The sequence below is a fragment of the Nuphar pumila genome, chromosome 1 (genome assembly GCF_984573655.1).
Source record: "Nuphar pumila chromosome 1, dmNupPumi1.hap1.1, whole genome shotgun sequence".
Classification (NCBI taxonomy): domain Eukaryota; kingdom Viridiplantae; phylum Streptophyta; class Magnoliopsida; order Nymphaeales; family Nymphaeaceae; genus Nuphar; species Nuphar pumila.
The window spans coordinates 148,579,993-148,597,873 of NC_143249.1; the positions used below are offsets into that span (position 1 = coordinate 148,579,993).

Below are 17,881 nucleotides of genomic sequence, written 5' to 3' on the forward strand. Positions count from 1 at the left end.
AGGAAGTTTATATGCCTTATAGAATTTCAATGAAATGGTTTTTCCTCATATCTCTGACTATGACCACAAATATGGATTGAATCTAATCCATTTAATTCTAAAAGGAGAAAATATTTAGAAAACTTTGAAATATGCAATGATTTTTTAAAATAGCCTAAGAGTGTTAGGTTGATTATGGCTTAAAAGAAGATGATAAATCTAGATTTTGTTCATATTCTGACTATGTCCATAAATACAAACTCAATCGGGTTTATCAACTCCATAGAAGCTAGTGCACGTGCCATTCGTGTAGACCATGGTGAATTTGAAATATGCATGAATCATCATCCATCACACAATTAACATTTATTAAAAAATTAAACTATATGCACATGCAAACCCTAATCTAAGCTGGAATTTAACTCTTTTTCCAAATTTATAATTACAATTTACATAAAAAAAGAAAATAAAATAAAATAAACTACACTCTTGAAGATACCTACAAAACTAGAAAACTTGTTAGTGAAAATATGTTGGCTTTTTTGGATTTATCTAGTAATATCTGAAAATTACTGGATTTATCCGGATATAAGCCTTTTTCCATGTTTCCCTGGGATAAAAAGAATAAAATATGACGTAAAATTAAAGAAATAATAAAAATAAATAACTTTGAAATTTGAATTTTAGAGAAAAATGACAAAAATACCCCTAAAAATAAGACTATGGCCTTGAAATCAGAGTTTTTAGAAAATATTTTGGTAAAACTTTGGATTTAGGGCTCAAATAGATTCAAATAATAGACAAATCAGGTGTGGAACATCCTAGCATGATTATCAACATAAAAAACCCTAAAAAATATAAATATTTTATAAAAAAATCAAAATATCACAAAAACAGTGATTTTTGCCAGTGTTTTACTCGAATCAGGACTCTACGGGCACCCTGTTTTTATGATTTTATCAAATAATATATCAAATGAATTCAGAAATCTGTAAAAATCACATAGATAATTATGATAACCTTAAAATTTAATTTCATTCAAAAAATTTTGTTTTTGACATTATTTTAATGTAAAAAATGAAATAAACCCTAAAATACATGATTTTGCCCATAGGCACATACCTATCACAGTGTCAGACCCAAATCAGGTATCAAATCACCATGAAAATTCACAAAATTTTACATAGAGATACTAGACAGAAAAACAGAGATTTCCTATTTTACAAATCAAAAAAAACATCTTTGGTTAGGGAGATATCATTCCGGAAATATACAATCAATTATAACGAATATATAACGAGTTGACATACATGCATCCAGTTTCAGGTATAGGGAAATATAACACATCAGATTAAAAAATTATTAAATTTTAGTAGTGAACATCATATACACACAGAAAGATTTTCCTTTTTACGGATCATCGATCGGATATTCGATGAGGGAGATACAATCGACACAAGTCGATCTAGGTTTTGAACAAGGTATAACAAGCTCTGAAAAAATGATTCTACTTTCTGACAGAGAAAAAATAGCAGACAGATGCATAAAAATATTTAAAAAATACAGTAAATACTAGACATCAAGACAAAACCAATTCAACTTACGGATCATCAACCGAATCTCTGACGAAAGAGATATTGTCTCTGCAAGTTGTTCTCAAATCCCAATACCGATTTCACAGTTTAAAAAATAAGGTCCAATTTTCTATTATTTTGACAGGGTTCTAGAATTCAAAACAATCCAATTTTTTATAAAAAGTCACTGACAAACCTCTGAACCAACCCTAAAAAAATTATATTTTTTTGATGAAAACTTAATCATGAAATAACAGGATCTTTGCATGCCCAGGATCAAAATATATGAATATTCAATAAAACATTAAAAACCCTAATCTAAATATGAAAAATAATAGGAAAATCATGCAAATAATATCACAAAATTAGATTTGATGCTTGAATAAGTAAAATAAACATTAATATGATAAGAAAATAAAAAAATTCAGGGAATACACAGTTGGATTTGATTTAGCCTTCGAAAAGAGGGATTTGACCCATTAAACGGGTGAATCTCATCTTTTATTTGGCAAAAACATAAAAAATAACAATTTAAACGATTCCAATGAATTAGAATCATGAAAAATGCCATTAAACAGTATTGGATCGCTTTCTTGAATCGATTTTATGGTTCTTGAATGAAATCTAAGCTTGAATCCAATACACAAGAGGCTATAATGGTGAGATATACAAAATAAACATTAAAAAATTAATAAAACTAGTAAAATAAGTTTACCTTGGGGTTGCAAATTCAATGAAGGAAGGAGAACTGCTGGTGAAGAGAGAGAGAGAAAGAGCAAGAAACAATGAGAGAGAGCCTAGGGGTCGACCCACTGGTTTTCTGAAGGATTTAGAGAGTGGATGCCGGTGACAGAGGAAAGGGCTTGTGAATGAAGATGAAAAATTTGGGGTGTTTACAGATGCCCCTCTTTGCTACTAAGCCGGTTGAAAGCTGAGCTTAATGGAGAAGAAAAACACATCAAATTTGGACTATAAAAATATGAAAGTGCAGTAGGATCGAGGCAACGAGCACTAGAGGGGGGGTGAATAGTGCTTTTAAATATCGTCTTCAGAATTTTGACGGATTTTGTAAATTCACAAAGCAATCACACAAAGAACACAATAATTTATCCTGGTTCGGTCTTTCCCGACCTACATCCAGTCCCCAAGCAAAACTAGCTTGAGATTTCCACTATCAACCTTGTGTAACTACAAGATCATATAGACCAAATCTGGTCCCACTTTCAGTAACACACCTACTAAAAGCAAACAACTCCTTTAAACCAATGAGTCCTTCCTTTTACTGAAAAATAAAAGAAGTAACAACTTATAAAACAACCTATGAGTCCTTCTTATGAATACAAATAAGATGCAATTGGTTTTTGAGGTTGTTGAAATACTCTACTCACGAATTCACTGTCTCTCAAAGGATTTGAGTGAAAAATTGAAGTGAAAAATATCAAGTGAGTGAGAAAATGAATATGAGTGAAAAGCAAAGAGTAATTCAATGTAATTGCATTCAAATTGATTGATTTTGAATGTAGAATGCACTCATATTTATAGTTGAAAGATTCCATACGTTGAGGGTATAAAAGGGTGTCAAAACAGTTCATTTTGAACGATCAAAACGTTTGAAAAATGAAAAGACACATCTTTTAAAAGTTTCAGGAAAAATGACAAAATTAGTCGACTGGAACAATAGTTAGTCGACTGATAATTAACTATTAGTACACTGACAGTTATCGTCGGTCGACTAATGTGTTTATCAAGCCATTTAAAAATCTGAAGTTTTGAAACTTAGTCGACTAGAGAAAAAATTAGTCGACTGATAATATCACCAATAGACTGAAAAACCTTTCAGTCGACTGCTCCTAAATTTTTCTGAAAATACATGTTCTGTCCGGTCGACTGATAAAATCATTAGTCGACTGTTGCTAAATTTCCAGAAAACAGATATTCTGTCCGGTCGACTGATAAAACCTTCGGTCGACTAATTTGACAAAAATGACATTTTGTTTAGAAAATTTGGCGCGAAAGGATTAGTCGACTGGTGAGTCTATTGGTCGACTAATAAACACAAAAAATTAAATAAAGAGTTTTCTAAAAAGATTTTCATGAAGGGTTCTTTTAGAAAAGTTTTTCTAAAGACTTTTTAGGTGAAATGCAACCGAAATATGCACTCTAAGTAAGGCTTTTACAAGAATCTAAGACTTTTAATGAATTTAACATTTGCACACTAGTCTTCAAAGATTCTTCATAGAATTCTTCATCGACTTCTTCAATTCTTGTCATCTTTCTTCATTGCCTTAGCTGAAATGCAGTTGATTCACTTGTTTATCATCAAAACCTTGTACTTGAAGTATCATGTACGACTTCATTGTCATAATAATCCCTCCCTTTTTTATGATGACAAACTAATCAAAGATGGAGCCTTTAGATGCATAAATGGAGATTTTACTCCCCCTATCAATATGCTGCAAAACATTAAAAGTTAGTGCATTCATAACACATATATCACATATTGATTGGTTTGCATTTCCATCATTACTTCATGCATTTTTAAAACTTTTTCATAAATGCAATTTTCAATGCTTTCACATGATGTAATTTCCATGATGCAATATGCAATTTCTATCTTTTTCTCTTAATTTCTCATGCAAGTTCTATCTTTTTCTCTTAATTTCTCATGCAAGTTCTATCTATTTCTCCCCTTTTGTCATAATAAAAAAGAGTAAGGGCAGACATAGCATAAGCAAAATGCAAATTCAAGTTCAAAATATTACAACCCATAAAGTATCAAAGTTTAGTAAGGACAGTAAACAAAGATCAAGAGAAGTGTTGCTTGATGATCTCCTTGAGTTCAGTAATATCTTTCTGAATTAAAGAAAGTTGTTGAGTCACATCTTCACGAAAAGTGTGTTAATGCAGCTCCAAAGCTTCCATTCACTGCAAAACTTCATTATTGTCTTGACTAGTAGAGAATTTATTCGTTTTGCTTGAGATGAAGGTGTCACAAAAGATGGTGAGGGTTCAGAGAGTGATGGTTCAGATGGTTTAGTTTGATCAATATACCAGTTTAAAGGAGGCAGATATTTGATTTTCATATGTTTAAAAATAGTTTGATCAAAGAACTCCTTTTGTTCAATATATTTTTCATTGGTTAAGGGTACTTTGAAATATCTGGAAATACGAGTAAGAAGACATCCATACGGAAGAAAAGGTTTTTGTTTCCACAAATTAGTAAAATACACATTGGCCCATTTTACAAAAATATTTCCAAATAAGACATAAAGAGCCATAGAGAGATCTATGGAATAGTAATCAAAAGATCCAGTTTTAGGTAGAACATTGTGGGCAAGAATTCATTCCGCAATGCGTGAACGAGTTTGAAGATTGGTATTTTTGAAAAGAGGACAATGAGGTGCACCGGGAAGAAGAATTTGTTCAAAAATTCTTTCATCATTAAGTTCAATAGTATTGAAAATAGTGTCTGAAGGTGGTATATCTAGGATTTGTTCAAGCAGTTTAGAATCAAACTCAATTTCAACATCGCGAACAAGAGGAAAGAAATCCAATTTCATGATCAATTTGTAAATTTGTGTAAAACAAGTGGATCAGTAAAGGATAATGAAGGGGTTCTTCTCCGGCATCAAAAAGGTGGGAAATGCCTGAGAATAATTCTCTAATTTTGTAACGAGAAAATAGGTGAAATAGGACATTTCGGCCTGATAAAATTGAAAGTGCAGAAATCGATCCAAAAGTATCATATAAAAGAGGATTTCTGAGTAGTCTGAGAGAAAATCCATTACATGCTTGTGGTGTAGTTGGAGGAGAACCTTGTGCGGATGCAGTCTTCTGACGAGGCATGGTTGATAAGGAACGAAACAGATTCACCTGAAAAACAAATCGCAGTTGATGTCGGCTTTCAAATGACGTCCGACGGGAGGAAGATGTTGCCGACGTCGTGGCGGAGAACCAATGCAACAGAAACACATTGTGCCTTATACGATCAAGATCGTTGGTAGTGGCCAAAATAATCGACAGTAACAACCCACCAAAAAGGGATGTCGATTTTCCACGGATTTTAGGCAAGAGTGAAGAGGCGAGGAGGAGTCCGTCTACTACATAAATAGAGGATGACGCGGTGGATGACGGCGGGTGAGAGGAGGCTTCCACAAGGGGATTCCGGCAAAGACTGAAGAGGCACCCTGTCATGGCAAGAGGATTTTGGTGAGAAAGGGGGGGGGGGTCAACCGACACTCTGAGCAATTTTTGGAAGAGACAGAAGAGAGAGAGAGGGTTTTGTTTAAGAAAAGGGAAAACCAATGGGCGTAAAAATGAAACGGTGCCCTTTTAAAAAAAATGGGTGTTAAAAAAATCCAAGGGGTATCAGGTCCCTTCAGTTGAAAAAAAATATCAGTCGACTAGAATTTTATCGGTCGACTAATAAGGTGCGATTTCTTTAGTAAAAAATTTTAAAACATCAGTCGACTAGGAGTTTATCGGTCGACTAATAAGGTGTGATTTTGAGATTTTGTTCAAAAAATTAGCATTTTATAAATCTAAAAATGAGCAAATGCCTAGTTCTCTCCTAATTCTCATAAAATCTTCATTTTTAAGTGGTTTAGTGAAAATATTAGCATGTTGTTCATTACTGGATATAAAATTTAATGAAATATCTCCTTTTAACACATGATCTCTTAAGAGATGATGTCTAACTTCAATATGCTTAGTCCTTGAGTGCTGAACAAGATTTTTCGAAAGATTTATAGCACTAGTGTTATCACAATAAATAGTTGTTGTGGAGTAATTCAAACCAAAATCTTTTAAGGTCTGTTTCATCCATAGTACTTGTGAACACGCTAAACTAGCCGCTATATATTCTGCTTCAGTTGTTAAGAGTGACACTAAATTTTGCTTTTTACTAAACCAAGAAACCAAGGATTTTTCTAAGAAATGACAAGTTCCGCTAGTACTCTTGCGATCAGATTTACTTCCTGCAAAGTTTGCATCACTATATGAAACTAAATCAAAGGAAGATGATTTTGGGTAAAACAAACCAAAATCTGAAGTATCTTTCAAGTAACGAAGAATTTGTTTTACTGCAGTTAAATGAGATTCCTTTGGATTAGCATGAAATCTAGTACACATACAAACACTAAACATTATATCAGGTCAACTAGCAGTTAAGTATAATAGAGATCCGATCATACCTTTGTAGAGCTTAGTATCTACATTTTTACCATTTTCATCTTTATCAAGAGAAGTAGTTGTACTCATAAGATTTCTTCTTGATTTCAATGAGTCCATCCCAAACCTCTTGAGAAGTTATTTTCTTTCTTTCAACAACTCCATTTTGTGGAGCCGCTCTAGGAAAAGCAAAGTTGTGAGATATACCATGTAAATCACAATACTTTAGAAAAGATTCATTTTTAAATTCACCACCATGATCACTACGAATTTTAATAATAGATGTAGATTTTTCATTTGTAATTCTTCTACAAAGTTTGGAAAATTCAGAAAAAGCATCATTTTTGCTTTTTAGAAAAATTACCCATGTAAATCGAGAATAATCATCTACTATAACAAAAGCATACTTGCTATTGTTCAAACTTTGAATTCTAGATGGTCCAAATAGATCTAAATGTAAAAGTTCAAGAGGACGTCTTATTGAAACTATATCTTTTGCTTTAAAAGAACTTTTGATTTGTTTACCCATTTGGCAAGCATCACATAAGTGATCCTTCTTATATGGTATTCTAGGTAGGCCTCTAATAAGATCATTCTTGGATAACTTGGAAATAATTTTAAAGTTAACATGTCCAAGTCTCTTGTGCCATAATCATTGAATTTCATTTGAAACAATAAGACATTTTTCATTAAAAGTGGGTAACTCATCTAGATAAAGTTCATACACATTGTTCCTTCTTTTACCTTTAAAAATGATCTTTTTAGATTGAAAATCAAAAAATAAGCACAAATCATGTTCAAAAGAAACAAGAAAACCTTTATCACATAATTGACTAATGGATAATAAATTATGCATTAAACCATCTACTAAAAGAACATTTTCTATCAAGGAAAATTTTGGATTACCAATGTTACCAATACCGATTACTTTTCCCATGTTATTGTCACCAAAGGTGACGGTTCCTCCATCCTTACTTTGGAGGGTGAAAAATAACTCCGGCCTTTCAGTCATATGTTTGGAACAACTGTTGTCCAATATTCATTTGCTCTTTATTTTGTGTACCTACAACAACATTAGAACACAAAGCATTTGACCTCTTTCTATTTTTGGGTCCATGAGAGTTAGTCTTAGGAACCCCTATCCATTTGGATTTTGGTTTCCTTTGATAATAAATATTCTTTCTATAAAAAGATTTAGCATTTCTAGAGTAATCATGTCTAGGCTTATAAGCATTATAAGTTTCATGATTAGATGCATTTCTATTATAACTAGAAAATTTAGTTCTTTGAACAAATGGTTAAGAATATTGTCTTTGATTCTTCACCACATAGTTTGGTATATTTTGAGTATCAAAGAAACTATATCCCAATCTGGTTTTATTAACCGAGCATATTTGAGAACCAAGAAGTCTTTCTAGATTTTCTTGACCATTTCTGAATTTGGTCACAATAGAAAGAAGATCATTTGATTTTTCTTTTAGACAAGTTATTTCTTTTTGTAAGAGATTGGTTCTAATTCCAATTTCTTTTATCTCAAATGCTTGACAAGAGTTTTCCTTCTTGAGATCTTCTATCTCTTGAAGTAACACTTTATTTTGAGAGTCAAGAGTTGAATTTTCAGTTTTTAACTCTTTGTTTTTAGAACTTAGACTCTTAAATTTAGCATATAAATCATTAAATGCTTCTAATAAATCATCGTACTCAAATTGACTTACCGATTCTTCTTGAGCTACAAAACACATGTTGGCGACTTCATCATTTGATTCTTCATCGGAAGAGGAGTCACTATCATCCCAACATGTTTGAAATGTCTTTTTCTTCTTGAATTTGTCTTTGGGCTTGATTTTGAGAAGAGGAAAATCTTTCTTGATGTGTCCTGCCTTTTTGCAGTTAAAGCACTTGACTTCATTAGGATTGGAAGAATCCGCTTTCTTTACCTTTCTTTAAATTCTTCCCTTTTTGATGAATCTTTTAAATTGCCTTGTGATGAGGGCAATATCTTCATCTTCATCTTCTTCTGAATTTTCAGAGTCAGAAGTAGCCTTAAAAGCAAAAGATTTCTTCTTGAGTTCTTCTTCTTATCTGTCTTGAAGTTGGACTTCATATGCTATTAAGTTACCAACCAAATCTTCAAGAGTGAGAGTGTTTAAATCATTTGCTTCCTCAATAGCTGCGGTTTTTCTCTCCCATTCAGGAGTTAAACACCTTAGGATTTTTCTGACTAAATCCACTTGTGAATATTCTTTTCCAAGGGATTTTAGAGTGTTAGTGATATCGGTCATTCTTGTTACCATGTTCGATATAGATTCATTTTGCTTCATTTTAAACAATTCAAATTTATGAACTAAAGAAGTGATTTTAGATTCCTTTACCTTTGACGTACCTTCATGAGTCACGAGAAGAGTATGACAGATTTCATTTGTTGTAGAGCATTGAGAGATACGATTGAACTCTACCTTGTCAATGGCACAATACAATGCATTCATAGCTTTGTCATTAAGTGAAGCAGTCTTCTTTTCTTCATCGGTCTATTGACTGAAATCAGTTAATGACATTTGGTACTTTTCTGAAACAACTCTTCAAATTTTGAGATCCATGGATTGTAAGAATATTGTGATTCTCACTTTCCAGTATCCATAGTTTGTTTCGTCGAAGAGAGGAGGACGAACAGAGGAGCATCCTTCTTTGTGCTGAGATGATGTTGTTGTCATGCTAGATGATGGTCAAATCAAAATAATAGCAAACCTGCTCTGATACCAAATGAAAGTGCAGTAGGATCGAGGCAACAAGCACTAGAGGGGGGGTTGTTGAGAAACTCTATTTTGATGTCACATAATATGATACACTGTCTTATTTGATTTCATATGATATGATAATATGTCTTCTTGAAAAAATGTTATATTATGACTGGATATGTTTTGCTAGATATCTAATGAGTATTTGATGCAAGGATATCTCACTCAAAAAATGAAGACCTCCTGTTCAAGTACAACTATGGTGCAATCATACTCCTTGAAGAAAAAGCTTGTTGAGCCATGCATTTCTAAAGACCATCTAAAGAGATCGGCTACCTCAAGTTGAAGATTTTTTTCTTCTTTAGAGTCATATGTAACAGAACCTTCAGAAGCATGCATATTGCATATTACATACTCATTCATAAAAGCTATTTCATAAAAGTATACGATAGTTTCAAAAAGGCTCCTTCTTTTGAAAACCAATAATTGTACCTTCTTATAAACCTTTATGGAAAAGGTATTTTGACATGATATAATTCATGATTTCAAAAAGCAATAATTGTACCTTCTATCATATACAAGACAACTTAAAAAGTAATGATTTCAAAAGTAGGAAAAAGACAAAACATGGAAATCGGCTACACAAAGAAAAACAAATATAATACTTGTTGAAAAGACTTTAGTTACCTTTTTAAAGAAATGATTTCAAATGTGTAGGAAAAAGACAAAACATGGAAATCGGCTACACAAAGAAAAACAAATATAATACTTGTTGAAAAGACTTTAGTTACCTTTTTAAAGAAATGATTTCAAATGTATAGGAAAAAGACAAAACATGGAAATCGGCTACATAAAGAAAAACAAATATAATACTTGTTGAAAAGACTCTAGTTACCTTTTTACAAACCCATAGAATGTCGACTTTCTTGAAGTCATCATTGTCTTTTATAGCATTAAATACCTCCTGTAAGAAATCCTTGTTAATATCCTTCTCAAGAATGTCGACTTGTTTAAAGTCTTCATTCCCTCTGTAGACATTGAAAAACACATCATAAAGAAAACTCTTGATATGACTATGTACAAAAAATATCACAAAGCATTTATTGTACTTACACTCATTTAAAGTAAAGAAGTACTTATGTACCATAAATCATTAATTAGGATAAAGACAAAACTACATGACAGCCTACAATCCAATGTTCAATGTACTATTGTAAGAAATAAACTTTTTACATAAAATATATATATTACCTAGAACATTACAACGACTAGTGTACCCTATATTTTACTTTTATGTAAAAAAGACTTTCTCGAATTTCTCTAAAGATGTTTTTTTTTTAAATGACATGACATTTCACATCTCAAAAAGACTACGATTTTAAAAAGGTAACGACTACTTTTTAAGCTATATAAACACACTCAAATAAACTATTCAAACAATGAATGGACATGTGAGCTTACAACGAGAAAAATTCCTATTCAATATCTGAAAGAGAGCCTAAAAAAAGAAAGAGAAAAGAAAGATAAAAAAAGTCAAGAATAGCTCTTTGACAAAGAGTATCCTCTGAGTGAAAAGAACAGAACATTCTGAGAATCCTTCATTCGTGCATTCATATCATTCTGAAGGTTCTATAGGAAGTATTGTAACTTTCTGTTATTCACTGTATTCCTTCTTTGTTGAAAGAAGTAGACCTCTAAGAAAGAGGGTGTTGCCCTTCTCTGTTGAGAGAAGAAGACCTCTGTGAAAGAGGGTGTTGTCCTTCTCTGTTGAGAGAAGAAGACCTCTGTGGAAGAGGGTGTGCCCCTTCTCTGTTGAGAGAAGAAGACCTCTGAGGAAGAGGGTGTTGTATTATTTATCCGGTGACTCAGATGTTATAGTGGAAAGCTCAAGTGGTTTGCTTGGGGACTGGATGTAGGTCAGGGTTTTGACCGAACCAGTATAAATTTTGTGTTTATGTGTTGCGCCTTTATTGCATTATATTTTAAATTTATCGATCTAAATACAATTTCACTATTCACCCCCCCTCTAGTGGAATTTCATTTAGTATCAGAGCAGGTTTGCTGGTTTCGACATAACAAGTCTTCCAGCACAAATGACATCTACCTCTTATGCTCGTGATATTGAAGGTCAACACGCATCTCGTCCTCCTTTCTTCATCGGCTCCAACTATGGATACTGGAAGTGCAGAATGGGTATATTTCTCAAATCCATAGATTTTGCTGTATGGAAAATTGTTGAGCATCCATACACATCTCCATCCACAGACTATAACTTATGGTCTGATGAAGAAAAGAAAATGGCAAACCTAAATGCAAAGGCTATGAATGCCTTATATTGTGCCATTGATCAGAATGAATTCAATAGACTATCTATATGTGAATCTGCATATGATATTTGGCATTCTTTGGAGGTTATTCATGAAGGAACCAACAAAGTGAAAGAAGCCAAAATCTCATCTCTTGTAAGAAAATATGAGTTGTTCAAAATGAACAAAGATGAACCCATCACAGAGATGTTCACCAGATTCACCAACATCACCAACGATCTGAAATCTCTGGGTGTAACCCACTCTCAGACAGAAAAGGTGAAGAAAATCTTGAGATCTCTCACAACTGATTGGGATAAAAAGACTACTGCTATTGAAGAAGCTCAAGATTTGTCCAAGCTTACCCTGGACGATTTAATAGGCAATCTTATGGCCTATGAAGTCCACATGAAGGAAAGAAGGGAAGAGGAACAACCTTTAAAGAAAACTCTAGCCTTCCCAGCCCTATCTGAGGATGAGGACTCAGAAAAAGAAACTGAGATTGCGCTACTCACCAGAAAATTCCAGCGCTTTATGAGAAGGAACCGGCTTCTAAATAAGCACAAAGAAAGAAAAGACCCAAAGAAAGATTCTATGTGCTACCAGTGTAATAAGCCAGGTCACTTAAGACGTGACTGTCCTCTTCTCAAAAGAAAATTCAAGACTGAGGAACCAAAGAAAAGGTTCTTCAAGAAAAAGGCTTTGCATGCTCAATGGGATGATTCAGAACCATCCACAAGTGAAGAGTCAAATGATGATGAAGCAGAAACCACCAACATGTGCTTCATGGCAGAAAGCTCTGTAAGTGAATCCCTTGATTTCTCCTTTGAAGAACTTCAAAATGCTTTTCAGGAACTTTTTGAAGAATCAAGGAAAACGATTCTAAAAAATAGACAATTGAAATCTGAGAATCTAGAGCTCACTCTGAAAAATGAAAAACTCAGTATCGAAAATTCTGAGTTACAAAAGAAAAATCTTCTTATTACTTCTGAAATCTCTTTTACTAGTTCCAAGACTAAAAATCTGCAAGTAGAAATTTCAGAATTAAAAAGTAAAACTGAGAACCTTATGAAAACGGTTTTCAAGTTTACTTAAGGCAAAGAGAACTTGGATAAACTCCTATCCTCTCAAAAAATCTCTTTCTACAAGAATGGTATTGGCTACACTCATTTTAACAAGCCTTCTTGTATGAATCAAAAGACCACTTTTGTGAAAGGTTCTTCTGAACCTAAAAAGGAGTATTATAATTTTAACTTCTTGAACTCCTCTAAAGCTGTAGACAAACCCAAATCTAAATGGATATGGGTTCCAAAGTATAACAAAAAGGGACCCGACTGGGTACCAAAAAGAAGTTTTACTTTATGTTTTGCAGGCTCCAAACAAGAAGAACAGATGGATACTAGACAGTGGATGTTCAAAACACATGACTGGACATCCAGACCTTTTTGTTGTTCTTCATCATAAAGAAGGAGGAACCGTCACCTTTGGAGATAACAACAAAGGTTTGATAATTGGTATTGGTAATATTGGCAATATAGATAAACCTCTTATCAAAGACGTTCTCCTAGTTAAAGGCTTAAAACATAACCTTCTAAGTATTAGTCAAATGTGTGACACAGGTTATAATGTTAGCTTTAATCATGATGCTTGTCTTATAGCAGACACCAACGAGAATACCATCTTAAAAGGTATAAGAAGAAATAATATATATGAACTATACCTAGAAAACATCACTGAACATTGCCTTATAGCTAATAATGACACTCAACATTTATGGCACATGAGAATGGGTCATGTCAACTCCAAATACATGTCTAAATTAGCTAAAGATAAGTTAGTACGTGGGTTACCCAAAATATCTTTTAAAAAAGATTATTTTTGTGATGCATGTCAATTAGGAAAACTGTCAAAATCATCTTTCAAATCAAAAAATATCATTTCAAGTAAAAGACCTTTAGAGCTTCTCCACCTGGATCTTTTTGGTCCTTCTAGAGTAGCTAGTCCGAATCATAATAAATATGCTTTTGTCATTGTAGATGATTACTCACGATTTACTTGGGTAATATTTTTGAAAAACAAAAGTGATACGTTTTGTCAATTTGAAATTCTATGTAAAAAATTACAAAATGAAAAATCTTGTTCTATTGTTAAAATCTGTAGTGACCATGGAGGAGAATTTGAAAATGAACTGTTTGTAAATTTTTGTAACTTGCATGGTATTTCTCATAACTTTGCCTTTCCTAGAGTTGCACCTCAAAATGGTGTAGTAGAAAGAAAGAATAGAACCCTTCAGGAATCTGCTAGAACTATGCTCCAACACAATAATCTTGCTAAATCTTTTTGGGCAGAAGCTGTTAATACTGCTTGCTATATAACAAATGGAGTTCTCATTAGACCCTTATTAAATAAAACTCCCTATGAATTATTCTATGACAGGACTCCAAGAATAGACTATTTTAAAGTCTTTGGATGTAAATGCTTTATCCTAAACACAAAAGATAGCCTAGATAAATTTGATGCTAAATCTATTGAAGGCATATTTTTAGGATATTCAAATCATAGTAAAGCATACAGAGTTTTCAATAAGAGTTCTAATACTATTAAAGAATCTATGCATGTTAGTTTCTGTGAATCTATTGATCAATCTGTTCATAAGCAAACTAACGATGATGATGTTGAAAGTACAGATTTATTTTTAGATAACACAGCTAAGTCTAATGAAGATGATCATCAAAGAACATTTGCCGAAATCAGAGATCATCCTCAAAAGCAGATTTTGGGAGACCTGAGAAAGGGGGTTCAAACTAGAGCTCAGCTAGAACGGATTGCAAACATGGCATTCATTTCTCAACTTGAACTGAAGAAGATTGATGAAGCCATCATCGATGAGTTCTGGATGCTAGCCATGACTGAAGAACTGAATCAATTCCAAAGAAATGATGTTTGGGATCTTGTACCAAGACCAAAGGATCATCAGATCATTGGGACAAGATGGATCTTCAGAAACAAGCTAGATGAAACAGGTAATGTTATAAGAAACAAAGCAAGACTAGTAGCTCAAGGATACAACCAGGAGGAAGGTATTGATTTTGATGAAACATTTGCTCCTGTTGCTAGACTTGAATCTATTAGGATGTTTTTAGCATATGCAAGCTATATGAATTTTAAACTCAAATGGATGTTAAAAGTGATTTTCTAAATGGTTTTATAAATGAAGAAGTTTATGTAAAACAATCTCCAGGATTTGAAAATGAACAATATCCAGATCATGTTTTCAAATTAAAACGTGCTTTATATGGTTTAAAACAAGCACCTCGTGCTTGGTATGACAGACTTAAAACTTTTTTAGTAAAAACTGGTTTTTCTATAGGCAAAGCAGACTCTACTTTATTTGTAAAAATAGTGAATAATCATACCCTAATTGTTCAAATATATGTGGACGATATCATCTTTGGATCTACTAACAGCACTCTTTGTGAAGAATTTTCTAAGTCCATGCAGAAAGAATTTGAAATGAGTATGATGGGAGAACTCACCTACTTTCTTGGACTGCATATTATGCAAACCAAGGATGGAGTTTTCATCAATCAATCTAAATGTGCTCGTGAACTTCTGAAGAGGTTCAACATGAACTCAACTGCTTCAAAAACCACTCCTATGAGCACAACAACTGTTTTGGACAAAGATGAAGATGGTAAGTCTGTTGATGCAAAGGTATACCGAGGTATGATAGGATCACTTCTGTATTTAACTGCTAGCCGTCCAGATATTATGTTCAGTGTTTGCTTGTGTGCTAGATTTCAGTCAAATCCAAAAGAATCACATCTTAAAGCTGTAAAAAGAATAATGAGATATTTAAAAGACACAATTGATTTTGGATTATTTTATTCAAAATCCTCTACATTTGATCTAATCTCATACAGCGATGCTGACTTTGCTGGAAGTAAATCTGACAGAAAAAGCACAAGTGGAACATGTCACATGCTAGGGCACTCACTAGTTTCATGGTTCAGTAAGAAACAAAACTGTGTATTCTTATCAACTACTGAAGCTGAATACATTGCTGCTAGCCTAGCTTGTACACAAGTTATCTGGATGAAACAAACTTTGAAAGATTTTGGTTTAAATTTTGAAAATACAACTATTTTTTGTGATAATACTAGTGCTATAAACCTATCTAAAAATACTATTTTACACTCACGAACTAAGCATATTCAAATAAGACATCACTTCTTAAGAGAACAAGTCTTAAACAACATAATTAAACTCGAATTCATACCCACTAATCAACAGTTAGCAGACATATTTACTAAACCATTAAAACATGAAGACTTTACACGAATTCGAAGAGATTTAGGAATATGCAAACTAAGTGACTTATAATTAATCTCACCTACTAAGACTAAAACATCTTATGAGTTCTATTAAAATTTTATTTTATTCGGTTTCATTTTTATCAATTTCTCATATTTATGTTTTTAAAAGGTCAAACTATGTCTCTATATTCACGTATACTCTAAATACTTATAAAAACTCATTCATCATGACACATTCTGTATGTCTTTCAACTTGTCATCTTTCAAGTACACATCTATAATGACTCTTTGTCCTATTACCTTTCACTCATATCCATAAGAACTAATTATATTAAGTAAAAGTTATCATGACATTGTTCACATCACTCATCTCATAACACCTCTTATCACTTTTTGTCTTCTAGTGAAAACCTCTCTTACGATAAGCTAGCCTATCTTCAAACATGATATTATATTCCTCACTTATTCTATTTTTCATATTCATGCAATATACTCTCTTTCATGAACTTTCCTCAAAAAATACACTTCACTAAAATCTTCATACCTTTTATATCAAATTCGAGTGATTACCCTTCCTATTTGTTTTACCACCTTTTAAGTTGTTATATTTCACGTAAATTTTTTTTTACTATATCATCTATTATATCATTGCTTAAGAACAATCAACTATCGTCCTTTCACTTTTCACACCCTTTATAAAAAAAATATATATTATAAAGTCTCCTTTTTGACAACTTACACTTTTCTTCCCTCTCTCTCTCTAGTTCATACGAAGTGACTCTCCATCTGTGACCATGACCTCCTCATATATTTTATATCTCTCTCCAATCGAGATTCTTTAAAACCATGTCCTTTAGAAAAACTTCATTTCACATCTAACTCCACTTTATGTCATACATCTCATATCTAACATCAAGTGATTATTGTCCTTTATAACTATTCACACTCCTTCCACGCATACCAAAAATATAGTATTCTTAAATAAGAAATTATTGCATCTCCTCATATATTCCTGTTTGTCCTATTCCAAACTCCTTCTTCACGTATTTGGAATGCCTTCACATAAAATAAATTTTTGAAAAGTTGTTTGTTTTATTAGGCCATTATTCCCTCTATAACTTTTCTTACATAATCTTCACGAAATCTTTAAAATCCTTGAAACATTCACTCTCTTGAGTTTATTAAGACACTTCATACTCAATATATGATATTTCTCAAACTTCGACAAACTCTCCCATAGTAAACCTTTCTCTATATAGAAAAATTTCAAAACTATGTCCTTCTTAACATATAATACACTATCTTCCAACAACTGATTTGATTTGTCATTCACAAGCCTCTTTATTTCCAACTCACGCATTTCCTCTTTCAGCTAAAATCTAAAAATCCTTCACTTCCAATGTCATTCATTTCTTATCACCATTACTTTTCTCCTTCTATTTATTAGATTGATTCATATCTCATTCCCCACGAATATCTCTATTCTCTTGCAAACTCTTACTCCTTCCAAGCTTTTCTCTCTTGCTCGTTCTTCCTAAGCTCTTGCAATGGCTTTTTCTTGCACATCCGACTTACTCCAAGCTTCGGAATTGAGATTTTCGGATCTCATTCACACGTATCACTCCATAAAATCCTTGACAATCCTACCAGGCAGCTTGGTTCACCTTGAAGCCTTTCCGGCATTCGACTTACAAACTTCTCTTTCTGAACTTATTCATGTTCTAGCCTCTCCAAAACAAATGCCCATCTATCCTCACCTCATCAAAGTTTTCTACACCAACCTTTCTATCGACCATGATCAC

The 17,881-nt window shown here is 32.9% G+C and overlaps 1 pseudogene; it reads right to left on the reverse strand.

Annotated features, from left to right (window-relative positions):
- LOC149849212 (pumilio homolog 1-like) overlaps positions 1–17,881 on the reverse strand; it is a 56,059-nt pseudogene that overhangs the window by 24,792 nt on the left and 13,386 nt on the right.